Raw genomic sequence first — 17,297 nt, 5'->3', positions numbered from 1 at the left:
CCTGCAGGCCATGTCACTGGCATGACTGACTCTCCTATCCGGGATTCCTCCGGAGGATCCTGCATTGCTACGCCTCCTGCTGCCGCTGCTGCTGCTGCTGGGAGTCGTTCATCATCCCAGAGAGGAAGTAGGAACACCACTACTTTTACTAAACAATTGACCCTCCAACAGTCCTTAGCGATGAGGATGAAGTATGACAGCAGTCATCCTGAAGCAAAACGTATAACTGAGGCCTTGACTGCTATGTTGGTGTTAGACGTGCGTCCGGTATCCGCCATTAGTGCACTGGGATTTAGACAATTGATGGAGGTAGTGTGTCCCCGGTTCCAAATCCCGTCTAGATTCCACTTCACTAGGCAGGCGATACCGAGACTGTACAGAAACGTCAGAAAAAGTGTCCTCAGTGTCCTGAAAAATGCCATTGTACCCAATGTCCACTTAACCACGGACATGTGGACAAGTGGAACAGGGCAGACTAAGGACTATATGACTGTGACAGCCCACTGGGTTGTCACCTTACGCAGCAACAACAGCAACGTCACCAGTAGCAGCATCTCAGAAACGCCAGCTCGTTCCAAGGCAGGCTACGCTGTGTATCACCGGTTTCAGTAAGAGGCACACCGCCAACAACCTCTTAGAGAAACTGAGGGAAATCATCACCCAGTGGCTTACCCCACTTAGACTCTCCTGGGGATTTGTGATATCTGACAACACCACCAATATTGTGCGGGCATTACATCTGGGCAAATTCCAGCACGTCCCATGTTTTGCTCACACAATAATCTTGGTGGTGCAGAATTTTCTGAAAAGCGACAGGGGCGTGCAGGAGACGCTTTGGGTGGCCCGAAAAATTTCTGGCCACTTTCGCCATTCAGCGACTGTGTGCCGAAGACTGGAGCTCCAGCAAACACTCTTGAACCTGCCCCGCCATCACCTGAAGCAAGAGGTTGTGACGCAGTGGAATGCAACCCTCTATATGCTTCAGAGGATGGAGGAGCAGCAAAAGGCCATTCAAGCCTATACATCCACCTATGACATAGGCAAAGGAGGGGGTATGCACCTGACTCAAGCACAGTGGAGAATGATTTCCGTGTTGTGCAAGGTTCTCCAGCCCTTCGAACTTGCAACACGTGAAGTCAGTTCAGACACTGCCAGCTTGAGTCAGGTCATTCACCTCATCAAGCTTTTGCAGAAGCAGCTGGAGAAAGTGAAGGAGGAGCTAAGACGGAGCGATTCCGCTCGGCATGTTGGACTTGTGGATGAAGCCCTTCATTCGCTTTGCCAGGATTCCAGGGTGGTCAATCTGTTGAAATCAGACCACTACATTTTGGCCACCGTGCTTGATCCTAGGTTTAAAGCCTATGTGGTGTCTCTCTTTCCGGCCGACACAAGCCTGCAGAGGTGCAAAGACCTGCTGGTGAAAACACTGTCAGCTGAAGCGGAACGTGACATGTCAACAGCTCCTTCTTCATTTTCTCCCGCAACTGGGGCTGCCAGAAAAAAACTTAGGTATCCTAAGCAACCCGCTGGTGGTGATGCAGGGCAGGCAGGACCAAGTTTGGACATCTGGTCCGGACTGAAGGACCTGGCAACAATTTCTGACATGTCTACTGTCACTGCATATGATACTGTCACCATTGACAGAATGGTGGAGGATTACATCGGTGACAGCATCCAAGTAGGCATGTCAGACAGTCCGTACCTGTACTGGCAGGAAAAAGAGGCAATTTGGAGGCCCCTGTACAAACTGGCTCTATTTTACCTGAGTTGCCCCCCCTCCAGTGTGTACTCCGAAACAGTGTTTAGTGCAGCCGGGAACCTTGTCAGCGAAAGGCGTAGGAGGTTGCTTCCACAAAATGTGATGAAGATGATGTTCATAAAAATGAATTATCAACTCTTCCAGGGAGACCAGCCTCCAGAACGTACAGAGGGACCTGTGGTGGTGGATTCCAGCGGGGACGAGTTAATACTCTGTGAGGATGAGGATGTACACAACACTGAAGAGGGTGAGGAATCGGTGGATGAGAAGGATGAGGATGACATCTTGCCTCCGTAGAGCCAGTTTGTGCAGGGACAGATTAATTGCCAGCTTGTTTTGTGGGGGCCCAAACGAACCAATCATTTCAGCCACAGTCGTGTGGCAGACCCTGGCGCTGAAATGATTGGTTTGTTAAAGTGTGCATGTCCTGTTTACACAACGTAAGGGTGGGTGGGAGGGCCCAAGGACAATTTCTTCTTGCACCTCTTTTTTTTCTTTGCATTATGTACTGTTTGGGGCCTAGTTTGTCAAACTGCCATCCTGTCTGCCACTGCAGTGTCACTCCTAGATGGGTCACGTGTTTGTGCCGCCCACTCGTGTCGCTTAGCATAGTCATCCAGCTACCTCGGTGCAACCTTTTGGACATAAAAACACTATTGTGAGGTGTGAGGTGTTCAGAATAGAGTGGAAATGAGTGGAAATTAAGGTTGTTGAGGTTAATAATAGCATAGGAGCAGAAAAACCCACAAATTCTGTGATTTTAGCTGTTTTTATGCATTTTTTCAAAAAAATACAGATCCAAAATACAAAACCCAGAACCCAAAACACGGAAGGGTGGTTTTGGCAAAACAAATCCAGATCCAAAACACGAAGAAAGATCCAGATCCAAAACCAAAACACAAAAAGTGGCTGGTGCACACCCCTAGTCTGTATGGTCAGGTACAGGCAGGCCAAGATATTTCCAAAAATCACCTAAACCTTTGATTACAGTAGCAGGATTTAGGGGGTGACAGGTTGCATCTTGTTTATTCTACCACATTTTGTTGCGTTACGGATATCTGACGGTACATAAATAATGAGTAATGGTAGGGTACAATGTAAATAAATGTAAATAATTTTTTTTTTCAACAGCCCTCTTTGATTGGGTCTATATAGTACAGGTTGAGACTCCCTTATTCAAATATTCCATAATACGGAATATTAAAAAATAGGGATTTTTAATAGCATGACTGAGATAGTGAAACCTTTGCTTTTTGATGGTTCAAAGTACACAAACTTTATGTAAGGCACACAATTATTAAAACTATTGTATAAAATTACCTTCAGGCTCTGTGTATAAGGTGTATATGAAACATAAATTAATTTCATGTGTGTATACAAATTTTGTTTGAGCCACAAAATTATTAAAAATATTGTATAAAATTACCTGCAGGCTGTGTGAATAAGGTGTATATAAAACATAAATGCATTATGTGTTTAGATTTGGGTCCCTTTCCCCAGATATCTCATTATGGTATGCAAATATTCCAAAATACAGAATATTCCGATATCCAAAATGCCCCTGATCCCAAGCATTTTGTATATGGGAGACTCAACCTCTAAAGCTGTATGCGTTACAAGGCCAGGCAATGCTGTAGGCTATTTTCTGACTACATTCCATAGATTCTGTTCACTCTTTTATACTATCTTTGACTTTTCTCCTGTGTCTCTCTTTCCTTGTCTCTCTTCAGTACTACCCTTACTCTTTATCTCTTCCTCTCTCTCCCCCTCTTACTGTTATGAATCTTGGATAAAATTCACCTCTGACTTAAGGCAATAGTGCTGAGGATTATATGAAGCGATGGGGTCAACTGAAAAGGTAGCGTCAGGAGTGAGGTTGGTAGCCAAGTCGCAGCCTTGAGGGCTGATAGATACTTGGCAAAGTTGTGTTCTGGTGACCCAGTCGCAGCCTTGAGGGCTGATTGATACTTGGCAAAGTTGTGTTCTGGTGACCCAGTCGCAGCCATGAGGGCTGATTGATACTTGGCATGTGGTCTGGTGATCCAGTCACAGCCTTAAGAGCTCATTGATACTTGGCAAAATTGTGGCGAACCTCATAGCAGAAAGTCCATGCTGGCACTGAAGTGCAGCTGAGACTGCGGGGACGTGAATAACAAAAAGGTATATATACAAACATAGTAGTGCGGTTTGAGACTGCTGTGATGTTTAAAGCAGGAAGTCCACACAGATGATGAAGTGCAGCTGAGACTGAAGATACATGCTGGACACCTATCCAGTCAAGGCAGAGATGATGTAGCAGCCAGGTAGGATGGCTTCACGGAGTAGCAGTGCGGCGTCCATGTCTCCTAACCATGGTCCTGAGAGAGCTGGCCGGAGAGCTGTTGTCCAACAAGACGCCGCCGCAGCTTGTGAAACTTACTCCATCTCTATCTTCCCAGTTGTCTATTTCTCTTATCAGCATTTGATTTTATTATATAGATTATCCTTAGCATTACTTTTTTTCTTTCATCTTTACTATTGTACCTTTTGGCTTATCCTCACTTTTTCTCCTCTACAGAGTTTTATCTCTTACTTTCTGTATGTGGTCTTTGGATTCCTGTGTGCCTTTTTCTTTTCTTCTATATGGATATACATTTTTTTTGGTTGTGAATAATGTTGTAATGTTGTTATTGGATGATTTTCAGGATTTTCTGTGTTTTCACCATGAGGTGGTTTGTGATGAGTAAGTATAGGAAACTTACAAAAATGTTGGTAGACTGTAGAATTCATACATGCCTACTCTCCTGGAAGTCGGGGGAGGCTCCAGATTTTTCAGGTAACCCCCCGCACCCCCAGGTAGAGTAGGCACTTCTCCCACATTCCTGCCCACTTCCTAGTGAGGTGGGCAGAATGGTGAGAATTTTCACGGAGATAGGGGCTCCCCAAGTAGGGGGCGGGGCTTAATGACGTGATTGTACAAGAATGGCATAATTTAGCCCCGCCCCCTATTGAAATATGCGCTATTCGCTGCAATTTACCACGAGGGGGAGGGATTAATGACGGAATATGTCAGGATGCCCACCTGCTTCTCCCAGGGAGGAAAAATGAAAAGTAGGCAAGTATGCTGTAGATGTGTGTTATGCTCGAAATCTCTGGATGTAACATCACTAACAAAGGTGGGAGGGAAAGGAGGACCTGATTCACACCCGGACGCTAAGAAGCGTTCGCTCGTAGCTGGCCGATGTTCGTATTCTGCGCATGCATCGCAGTGCACGTACCAGATGCAAATGCTCGGCAAGCATATGCTCGCTGCGCATAGACTACCCAGCAGAATGAGTGACAGGAGAAACCGTTTGTGGGTGGTGACGGGGGCTGGCTGCTAGAAACAGGGGAAGTGGAGGTGTAAACGCAGGCGTGCTTGAGCGTCTAATCGCCATTTCAGAGACGTGCGTAATTAACAAGAAGCATCATTGTACACGTCTCCTGGCTGGTTTTTACACTCAAGTGATCGCAGTGCTTGGTAGGGTATAGTCAACCTCAAGCTATGCGTTCGCATCCGATGTTACACAATGTAGATGACGTGCACTAGTGGGTGTCTTAAGTCTGGCTGGTGGGTGTCGGCATACACTAAATGATCGCATGCCAAGACATAGTGGGCATGCTAATGCCTTGCCGTGCAATCGCCTGCCTTGCTGGGCGTGCGCTGGATTTGCATACGCTGGGTGCGAAAGAACGCGTGTCTGAATGAGTTCACACCAATTGTCGCTACATTTCACTGTGATGACATCTTTTTTATTTATTATCTTCAGGTTTATATATATATTTACATATGAATATATATTTATATATGTTTATACAACATATATATATATATATATATAAAAATATATATATATATATATATATATATATATATACATACACACACATAAAATTACGGTATGCATATTCTTTTTAGCTGCAGGCTGCAAGTGCATCGGTCGTGTAACCTTGCGACTAACAGAGATCATTTAACATTTGTTTCTAAAATGACCTGTAGGAAAATAGAAGACATTAATTCAGCAGCCATCAAAGCTCTGTGAAGCATGTATTATTATAGGGTGCTTGGCAATATAAACAGTTTGTAGGGAAGATTAAGTGACTGTTTGGACCCGCCAGAGACATATCTTGTCTGCAATCTACTGTAAGTCAGAGATTTATTAAGGCCACTATCATGCCAGAGCCATCTCATTTATATGATAACACATTTGTAATGCTGTACCATTGCCCCCCGCTCCCCGTTGAAGGTAGTGTTTGTTCGAGGCCCTAGATTACAGTACCTGGAGAGGTATGCATAATTACAGTGTGTGTTTTTCAAATGATAGGCTACATTTTCCCTGGGGCTTCCAGCATTAATCACCAGCGCAGGAGATGCAATAAAATCATAATTGCTTTCTTTAAAAGTTATAATCTAACTTCCAACTCTTAAGGCAGCGTGTTGCCTGCCCTGGTGAGATGCTAGGACTTCCTTTGGGAAGCAAACACATGACCCGATAAACTTCACGAGTTTTTAATTTAATTTTGTCACTCACTTAAACACTTTTACATTCCAGCTGCCATCTAATTTTAGCATATACAATTTAAAACAGTAAAAAGAAAACAAGTAAAGAAAATGAAAGCAAAGTTGTGTGTGTATGTGTGTATATATTAGGGGTGTGCACCGGCCACTTTTCGTGTTTTGTGTTTTGGATCTGGATCTTTCTTCGTGTTTTGGATCTGGATTGGTTTTGCCAAAACCACCCTTCCGTGTTTTGGGTTCTGGGTTTTGTGTTTTGGATCTGTATTTTTTTTTTAAAAAGCATAAAAACAGCTAAAATCACAGAATTTGTTGGTTTCTCTGCTCCTATGCTATTATTAACCTCAATAACCTTAATTTCCACTCATTTCCAGTCTATTCTGAACACCTCACAATAGTGTTTTCATGTCCAAAAGGTTGCACCGAGGTAGCTGGATGACTATGCTAAGCGACACGAGTGGGCGGCACAAACACGTGACCCATCTAGGAGTGACACTGCAGTGGCAGACAGGATGGCAGTTAGAAAAACTAGGCCCCAAACTGTACATAATGCAAAGAAAAAAAAGAAGTGCAAGATGGAATTGTCCTTGGGCCCTCCCACCCACCCTTATGTTGTATAAACAGGACATGCACACTTTAACAAATCAATCATTTCAGCGCCAGGGTCTGCCACACAACTGTGGCTGAAATGATTGGTTCGTTTGGGCCCCCACAAAACAAGCTGGCAATTAATCTGTCCCTGCACAAACTGGCTCTACGGAGGCAAGATGTCATCCTCATCCTCCTCATCCACCGATTCCTCACCCTCTTCAGTGTGTACATCCTCATCCTCACAAACTATTAACTCGTCCCCACTTGAATCCACCACCACAGGTCCCTCTGTACCTTCTGGAGGCTGGTCTCCCTGGAAGAGCTGATAATTCATTTTGATGAACATCATCTTCTCCACATTCTGTGGAAGCAACCTCCTACGCCTTTCGCTGACAAGGTTCCCGGCTGCACTAAACACTCTTTCGGAGTACACACTGGAGGGGGGGGCAACTCAGGTAAAATAGAGCCAGCTTGTACAGGGGCCTCCAAATTGCCTCTTTTTCCTGCCAGTACAGGTATGGACTGTCTGACATGCCTACTTGGATGCTGTCACCGATGTAATCCTCCACCATTCTGTCAATGGTGACAGTATCATATGCAGTGACAGTAGACATGTCAGAAATTGTTGCCAGGTCCTTCAGTCCGGACCAGATGTCCAAACTTGGTCCTGCCTGCCCTGCATCACCGCCAGCGGGTTGCTTAGGATACCTAAGTTTTTTCCTGGCAGCCCCAGTTGCGGGAGAAAATGAAGAAGGAGCCGTTGACGTGTCACGTTCCGCTTCAGCTGACAGTGTGTTCACCAGCAGGTCTTTGCACCTCTGCAGGCTTGTGTCGACCGGAAAGAGAGACACCACATAGGCTTTAAACCTAGGATCAAGCACGGTGGCCAAAATGTAGTGGTCTGATTTCAACAGATTGACCACCCTGGAATCCTGGCAAAGCGAATGAAGGGCTTCATCCACAAGTCCCACATGCCGAGCGGAATCGCTCCGTCTTAGCTCCTCCTTCACTTTCTCCAGCTGCTTCTGCAAAAGCCTGATGAGGGGAATGACCTGACTCAAGCTGGCTGTGTCTGAACTGACTTCACGTGTGGCAAGTTCGAAGGGCTGGAGAACCTTGCACAACACGGAAATCATTCTCCACTGCGCTTGAGTCAGGTGCATACCCCCTCCTTTGCCTATGTCATAGGTGGATGTATAGGCTTGTATGGCCTTTTGCTGCTCCTCCATCCTCTGAAGCATATAGAGGGTTGAGTTCCACCGCGTCACAACCTCTTGCTTCAGGTGATGGCGGGGCAGGTTCAAGAGTGTTTGCTGGCGCTCCAGTCTTCGGCACGCAGTCGCTGAATGGCGAAAGTGGCCAGAAATTTTTCGGGCCACCCAAAGCGTCTCCTGCACGCCCCTGTCGCTTTTCAGAAAATTCTGCACCACCAAGTTTATTGTGTGAGCAAAACATGGGACGTGCTGGAATTTGCCCAGATGTAATGCCCGCACAATATTGGTGGCGTTGTCAGATATCACAAATCCCCAGGAGAGTCTAAGTGGGGTAAGCCACTGGGCGATGATTTCCCTCAGTTTCTCTAAGAGGTTGTCGGCGGTGTGCCTCTTACTGAAACCGGTGATACACAGCGTAGCCTGCCTTGTAACGAGCTGGCGTTTCTGAGATGCTGCTACTGGTGACGCTGCTGCTGTTGCTGCGTAAGGTGATACATCTACCCAGTGGGCTGTCACAGTCATATAGTCCTTAGTCTGCCCTGTTCCACTTGTCCACATGTCCGTGGTTAAGTGGACATTGTGTACAACGGCATTTTTCAGGACACTGAGTACACTTTTTCTGACGTTTCTGTACAGTCTCGGTATCGCCTGCCTAGTGAAGTGGAATCTAGACGGGATTTGGAACCGGGGACACACTACCTCCATCAATTGTCTAAATCCCACTGCACTAATGGCGGATACCGGACGCACGTCTAACACCAACATAGCAGTTAAGGCCTCAGTTATACGTTTTGCTTCAGGATGACTGCTGTCGTACTTCATCCTCCTCGCTAAGGACTGTTGGAGGGTCAATTGTTTAGTAAAAGTAGTGGTGTTCCTACTTCCTCTCTGGGATGATGAACGACTCCCAGCAGCAGCAACAGCAGCAGCGGCAGCAGTAGGCGTAGCAATGCAGGATCCTCCAGAGGAATCCCGGATAGGAGAGTCAGTCATGCCAGTGACATGGCCTGCAGGACTACTTCCGATCCTGACTAAGGAGGAAATTGACGAGGAGGGAGTTGACGGTGTGGTTTGCAGGCGCTTGGATACAACAGGACAACGGGATTTAGGTGTCCCTGGACTGCTTACGGTCTTAGCCAAAGTTTCTGAACTTGACAGTAACTTTTTATGAACGCGCTGCAGGTGCCGTATAAGGGAGGATGTTCCTAGGTGGTTGACGTCCCTACCCCTACTTATTTCACCTTTACATATGGTACATATGGCAAGACAGTTGTTGTCCGGATTTGGATAGAAATATTGCCAGACCAAAGAGGTGGAATGTTTGGTCTTCTGCCCAGGCATGACCGTGATGGGCTTTTTCATCCCACGGACAACAACTGTCTCCCCCGGAGCCTGATTTAAACAAACCACATCACCATCAGAATCCTCCTCGCCAACTTCCTCCTCAGCGCCAGCTACACCAGTATCCTCATCCTGTTGTACTTCAACAGTGACATCTTCAATTTGCATATCAGCAAGTGGACTGTGGGTGCTCCTTTCAGCACTTGCAGGGGGCGTGCAAATGGTGGAAAGAGCCACCTCTTCCCGTCCAGTGCTGGGAAGGTCAGGCATCGCAACCACCACCACACTTGGACTCTCCTTGGGGATTTGTGATATCTTCTTAGAAAGCACAGTTCTTCGCTGTGCTTTTGCCAGCTTAACTCTTTTGATTTTTTTAGTGGGAGGAGGGCTTCCATCGTCATGTGAAGCTGAACCACTAGTCATGAACATACTAGGGATCGACCTTAGCCGTTCCTTGCCACTCCGTGTCGTAAATGGCATATTGGCAAGTTTACGTTTCTCTTCAGCTGATTTAAATGTCTTTTTCAAGGTCATTTTCCTGAACTTTGCCATTTGGGATTGTATGTGCCCTCTACTATGACATTGGGCATCGGCCTTGGCAGACGACGTTGATGGCATGTTATCATCTATGTCATGACTAGTGGCAGCAGCTTCAGCACTAGGAGGAAGTGGTTCTTGATCTTTCTCTATTTTATCGGAGAAAGTTTGGTCCTCCATTTATGTTATATCGATTTGATATATACGTGCGGCTAAACACAGAAAATAATTTTTTTTTTGGTTTGGACTGGAGTGTACTTTGTGGGTTACAGCACCCTTTAACGGTCAAGCCAGCCGGCCCTTTACTTATGACACAGGCGCACTCTTGGCACTACTTTGTTGATGCACGTGCGGCTACTGCGCACACAATTCACAAACACAGAAAATAATTTTTTTTTGGTTTGGACTGGAGTGTACTTTCGGGGGTTACAGCACCCTTTAACGGTCAAGCCAGCCGGCCCTTTACTTATGACACAGGCGCACGTTTGGCACTACTTTGTTGATGCACGTGCGGCTACTGCGCACACAATTCACAAACACAGAAAATAATATTTTTTTTGGTTTGGACTGGAGTGTACTTTGGGGGTTACAGCACCCTTTAACGGTCAAGCCAGCCGGCCCTTTACTTATGACACAGGCGCACGCTTGGCACTACTTTGTTGATGCACGTGCGGCTACTGCGCACACAATTCACAAACACAGAAAATATATTATTTTTTTAGCACTTGGGGGGAGCACCCCTGATGGACAGAGCACCCCCTGGACAACACTACAGCACTCCTTTAGGACTGGGACACTGCACAGGACTTTGGAGTGGACACAGCCCCTATGGAGAACTGACTGCACAACACAGTCCAGCCAGCCCCTATGGACTTTGAAGTAGTGGACACAGCCCCTATTAACAACAGCAGCACAGCACAACACAGCCAGCCCCTATGGACTTTGAAGTAGTGGACAACAGCAGCACTACACTACACTACACTACACAGCCCTAACTCCCACCCTCCCTCTTCACTGTCCACAGCCGAGTGAGAAAATGGCGCCGACGCGGGTACCTTATATAGGATCCAAAACCCGCGAGACCCGGAAGGCGGGATGATGACGTTTTGCCTCGATTTCAGATCCGAGTCAGGCGGGAAAAGTCGAGCCTGACTCGGATCGGACTCGGATCGGGGGGGTTCGGATTTCAGAAATCCGAACCCGCTCACCCCTAGTATATATATATATATATATATATACAAATATATACAGTCAGGTGCATAAATATTGGGACATTGACAGAATTTTCATATTTTGGCCTCTTTGAAATTAAACAAACAAGATGTGCTTTAACTGCAGACTTTCAGATTTAATTTGAGGATTAGTACATCCAAATCAGGTGAACGGTGTAGGAATTACAACGGTTTCTATATGTGCCTCCCACTTTTTAATGGGCCAAAAGTAATGGGACAATCAACTCAAAAGCTATTTCATGGACAGGTGTGGGCTATTCCCTCGTTATTTCATTATCAATTAAGCAGGTAAAAGGTCTGGAGTTGATTCTAGGTGTGACATTTGCATTTGGAATCAGTTGCTGTCGACTCTCAATATGAGATCCAAAGAGCTGTCACTATCAGTGAAGCAAGCCATCATTAGGCTGAAAAATCAAAACAAACCCATCAGAGAGATAGCAAAAACATTAGGTGTGGCCAAATAAACTGTTTGGAACATTCTTAAAAAGAAAGAACGCACCGGAGAGCTCAGCAACACCAAAAGACCCAGAAGACCACGGAAAACTGTGGTGGATGACAGAAGAATTATTTCCCTGGTGAAGAATAACCCTTTCACAACAGTTAGCCAAATCAAGAACACTCTCCAGGAGGTAGGTGTATACTGTATGTGTCAAAGTCAACAATCAAGAGAAGACTTCACAAGAGTGAATATAGAGGGTTCACCACAAGATGTAAACCATTGGTGAGCCACAAAAACAGGAAGACCAGATTAGAGTTTGCCGTTCAACATCTAAAAAAGCCTTTACAGTTCTGGAACAACATCCTATGGACAGATGAGACAAAGATCAAAATGTACCAGAGTGATGGGAAGAGAAGAGTATGGAGAAGGAAAGGAACTGCTCATGATCCAAAACATACCACCTCATCAGTGAAGCATGGTGGTGGTAGTGTCATGGCGTGGGCATGTATGGCTGCCAATGGAACTGGTTCCCTTGTATTTATTGATGATGTGACTGCTGACAAAAGCAGCAGAATGAATTCTGAAGTGTTTCGGGCAATATTATATGCTCATATTCAGTCAAATGCTTCAGAACTCATTGGACAGCGCTTCACAGTGCAGATGGCCAATGCCCCAAAGCATACTGCAAAAGCAACCAAAGAGTTTTTTAAGGCTAAAAAGTGGAATGTTATGCAATGGCCAAGTCAATCCCCTGACCTGAATCCGATTGAGCATGCATTTCACTTGATGAAGACAAAACTGAAGGGAAAATGCCCCAAGAACAAGCAGGAACTGAAGACATTTGCATTAGAGGCCTGGCAGAGCATCACCAGGGATGAAACCCAGTGTCTGGTGATGTCTATGCGTTCCAGACTTCAGGCTGCAAATGCCTGCAAAGGATTTGCAACAAAGTATTAAAAAGTGAAGTTAGATTTAGGATTGTTTAGTTTGTCCCATTACTTTTGGCCCCTTAAAAAGTGGGAGGCACATATAGAAACCGTTGTAATTCCTACACCGTTCACCTGATTTGGATGTAATTACCCTCAAATTAAATCTGAAAGTCTGCAGGTAAAGCACATCTTGTTTGTTTCATTTCAAAGCCATGCTGGTGGTGAATAGAGGCCAAAATATGAAAATTCTGTCAATGTCCCAATATTTATGCACCTGACTGTATATACAGACATATATAGATGGGGATACATTCAGTATCCCGACACAGGGGATGCCAGCACTTAGAATACCGGCGCCAGAATCCCGTCACCTGTCAGAATCCCAAAGGTAATTAGGGGGGATAGGCAGGCACTAGGGGGGGAGGGATAGGTTTAGGGTGTGGGGTGGGGGCAGTTAGGTTTAGTATGCACCCCCTTTGCATTTTTCATGTTTTGTTGTCTCACAACCTGGAATTAAAATTGATTGTTTGAAGGTGTGCATCATTTCATTCACAGAACATGCCTACAACTGTGATGTTGTTGTTTTTTTTATATTGTGAATCAAACAACATTTAGGACAACATAACAGAAAACTATTCACCCCCCTAAAGTCAGTACTTTGTCGAGCCACCTTTTGCGGCAATTACAGCTGCCAAGTCGCTTTGGATAAGTCTCTATGAGCTTGCCACATCTTGCCCCTGGGATTTTTGCCCATTCCTCAAGGCAAAACTGCTCCAGCTCCTTCATGTTGGATGGTTTCCGCTTGTGAACAGCAATCTTCAAGTCTGACCACAGATTCTCAATTGGATTGAGATCTGGGCTTTGACTAGGCCACTCCAACACATTTAAATGTTTCCCCATAAACCACTCGAGTGTTGCTTTAGCAGTATGCTTTGGGTCATTGTCCTGCTTGATGGTGAACCATCCTCCCAGTCTCAAATCACAGGCAGACTGAAACAGGTTTTGCTCAAGAATATCCCTGTATTTAGCACCACCCATCTTTCCCTCGACTCGCATCAGTTTCCCAGTCCTTGCTGCTGAAAAACATCCCCACAGCATGAGGCTGCCACCACCATGTTTCACTGTGGGGATGGTGTTCTTGGGGTGATGGGATGTGTTGGGTTTATATATATGAACAAAGGGGGGGACAAGGACAAGTGCCTGATAGTGTAGTAGTTAAAAATACCATGAATTAAATGTATATATATTCATATGCGCGTACCATAGATATACTTGTATGTTAAGCATATAAAGAAACAATCCTTAGACCGCAGTCAAAAGGGTTCCACGTCAGACGTGACCTTCAGCTTATGTTTCTCCGCCCAGGAAATCACCGACCAGATAGCTACAACCTTATTGGAGCAGAATAATTTGCATCCATAGTGTGGTATATTTTGTAAATATTCATTTTTAATATACAAAAATACACATATCACACACAAAACAAACAAGAAAAAGTAGCTTATCTTATAAGTCACAGCGATCAATTCCTGTTGGGGTACCTCCAGGTACAGTTAGTATGAGTCCATTCAAAAGTCATATAAGATAGGTATAGATGATGTCATATAGAGAGAGAGAGAGAGAGAGACACACATCTAGATAAATCCGAGTCTCGGTTCTGATCTTCTAGTGGTTCGGAATTCGGATATTAAATGGATTGCAAAAATTACATGCTTTTAGCTGTTTTTAAAAACATTTTATAATTTTTTTTTTTTAAATTTCCAAATCCATAAACAAAAACAAAACACTTGAGGGTGGTTTTGCAAAACCAAAACAGGAAGATGAATCCAGATCATAAACCAAAACCAAAACACACACACGTACACAGACATACACAAACACACACAATGTATATTGCTAGTGTACAACTAGGTGAAATACACATAGGAGAGTAAAACCAATAAAAATACAATATTTTGTTGCATTTTTCCGACATGAAGTATTTCTCTGATAACCTCAGGTCATAGTGACATTTAAATTTTATTTTTCTGGTGAGATTCAACAGATGGAATGCTACATTGGACACTGTTGGGTAATGTCTGCACCACTTAATACGGCACCATACAGAAAAATAATTTTCATCCAGGCCTCTCTCAAACCGTGTTATTATCTTTTCTTAACATTACCGCAAGCCTGAGAATGGGATGAATCGAGCGCGGCTCAGTAACATCCAACCTGTGTTTAGTGCACTAAATTGATACTCTGTTTAAGAGACATGTTGACAACTATAAAATAAGTAGTAAAGGTTTCCTGCTACTTTGTTGTCTCTAAACTCCGTTGCAATGTTAACCTAAACATTAGCACATGAATCTGAGAAGTGTTTCCATCTAGGCAGCCTTTCACTCAGGCATTGTTGGCAAGCCGGAGTCCATTTTTACTTAATGAGGGCGCTCACTTCTACGCTGCACAAACACTGTTACATTTTCTGTTTACAAACGGTGCCAGTGGCAGGAGCCAAATGTCTGGTTCTCATTTAAGTGCAGCAAGTCTTCAGGCCAGACGTACTTAACTGTCCTGATTTAATGCAAAACCCTAATTATAACCCTAAATGAAGTTCCTACTGATGGTAGCAGTTTAGTCTATATAATCTAAAGAAAAACAAAACAGAATCGCTGTCTTCATTTTACAGTACTTAATGTTTTCCAGGCTCTCAAACTGATCTACGTGGAGGAAAATACTTTTATTAAATAACATTATTGTATACGTGACTGGTGCTTCAACACTGCAGCTCAGGAACATTACAATTGTTTCTTCTTCTGTCACCTTGGTTATTATTCTGTTGTTGTACTTCAGAGACTGCGTTTGGGGGGTCTCATGCCGCAGCCCACTCAACAAACTGCTGGATGTGAACGAGGGAGACACTAGATGAAGACCAAGTTACTCTGCTTGTTGCAATTTACACCATTATTTTTAGTTTTTTTATTAACTTAACCCTAGTTTTTATAGTGTCGTATTGTTTTAATACTGCCGTTTTATGCCTTTGTTTTTCCTCACCACCTGGATGTTATACTTCCGCTAATTGCACACCCTGCCAGAGGTAACCTATGCAGTACGTCCCGATGACTGCCTCGGATGGTTCTTTCTTGGGCAGAATGAACAACACATGGATCTCTGCATACAGTGCATATCACATTACAAACATTTTAGTCGCACCAGTATATGTCTTAAGTTTCTTCTATAGTTAATCTCACATATACAGTATTAATCTTTGTAGTGCGATCGAGATGGCTACCTCACCCATGGGTGAGATGAAAAATACTTGGAACTGATGGTTATGTAAGGTCTTTGCTGCTAAATTTAGTACTCTGCAACTCCCCATTTTGTGTCATCTCTTCTAGGCGTTGCCTATTCCACGCAGGGTAATCTATGTAGCGCACCCAAAATGGCTGCCTCGTCTGGTACCTTTCATGGCTGGGTTATGTAAAGGGTGGAATGTATTACTCAAAATGACTGCACTAACCCTGCATTAAATGTGGCCATTATGTTCTCTATGTTCATTGTCTCTTGGTTTGTTTTCTTCTTGCTATAACACTATGGGCTATATTCAATTAGGCTACGAAAACTTATCGGCGATAATTTATCGCCGATGACGTAATTTTTGCAGTTTTCACTTTTCCCCACATACAATTTCAAAGACTTTTCGCAGGTGCGAAAAGTCTTTGTCGAAAACTTAAAAACTAGCGAAATAGACTCAGGGAGGGTCCCCAAGTATGCGGCAGGTGTGTTTTTGGTTGTGGCAGGTGGATTTTTTAAGAATTTGTAAAGTTCACTTTAGGGACTTAAAAATATGCTTGCACCCATTTTCATGTACCCCAAATTTGATGGAACTAGTTATTTTTTTTTTTTAATTAAGCTAAATGCTATTCTTCATTACTATCTCAAAAAAACACCTGTTGAGACCATTTCAAAACCCCAAATACCTTCAGCATAGCAATTTGGGAGTACCCATAGTGATCCCCATGTCAGACCATCTTTTGGGGGGGTGACAAGCTGATTTCCCCAAAAGTGACAGGACTTTACGATATTTACCTTTCTGCCGGGTCCCATTTTCACTGATTCATAATTGAATACGGGGATACTCGGGCACGCGGCCGATACTTTTAATATCCCCATCAAAAGCTCCGATGACGGCGAAAAGTCCAGCAACTGACTTTTTGCCTGTAATTGAATGTGTGCTTTTGGGAGTATATTTACTAAAGTGCTGGTTTTTAGAAGTGGAGATGTTGCCCATAGCAACCAATCAGATTATATTTAACATTTATCTAGCACCTTCTAGAAGATAATAGCTAGAATCTGATAGGCTGCTATGGGCAAGAATTCCACTTCTAAAAATCTGCACTGTAGTAAATATACGCCTTGATGCTTGTAAAGCCACTTTGAGGCCTGCTGGAGAAAAGTGCTATATAAATAAAATTATTATTATTGTATTTTTTTTTTTATTCAATAATTATGATATTTCATGGTTTCATTTGCAAATGTATATGGACTATATATTTTTTTGTATTTAAAATAGGCATTTTCGGTATACATTATCAGGGCCGGATTAATGACCACATGGCCACATAGGCCTGGGGATTATACTGAGGAGATGAGCTGTGACCAGTTCTGAGATGGTGTGGCCGAAGCAACGTTGGTTTGTACTTCCCCTACAGCCCCAATGTTCAATGCTGCCATGAATATGG

Source organism: Taudactylus pleione, unplaced genomic scaffold (assembly GCF_031769625.1).
Source record: "Taudactylus pleione unplaced genomic scaffold, aTauple2 ptg000195l, whole genome shotgun sequence".
In the NCBI taxonomy this organism is placed as follows: Eukaryota; Metazoa; Chordata; class Amphibia; order Anura; family Myobatrachidae; genus Taudactylus; species Taudactylus pleione.
This window is presented reverse-complemented; position numbering follows the sequence as displayed.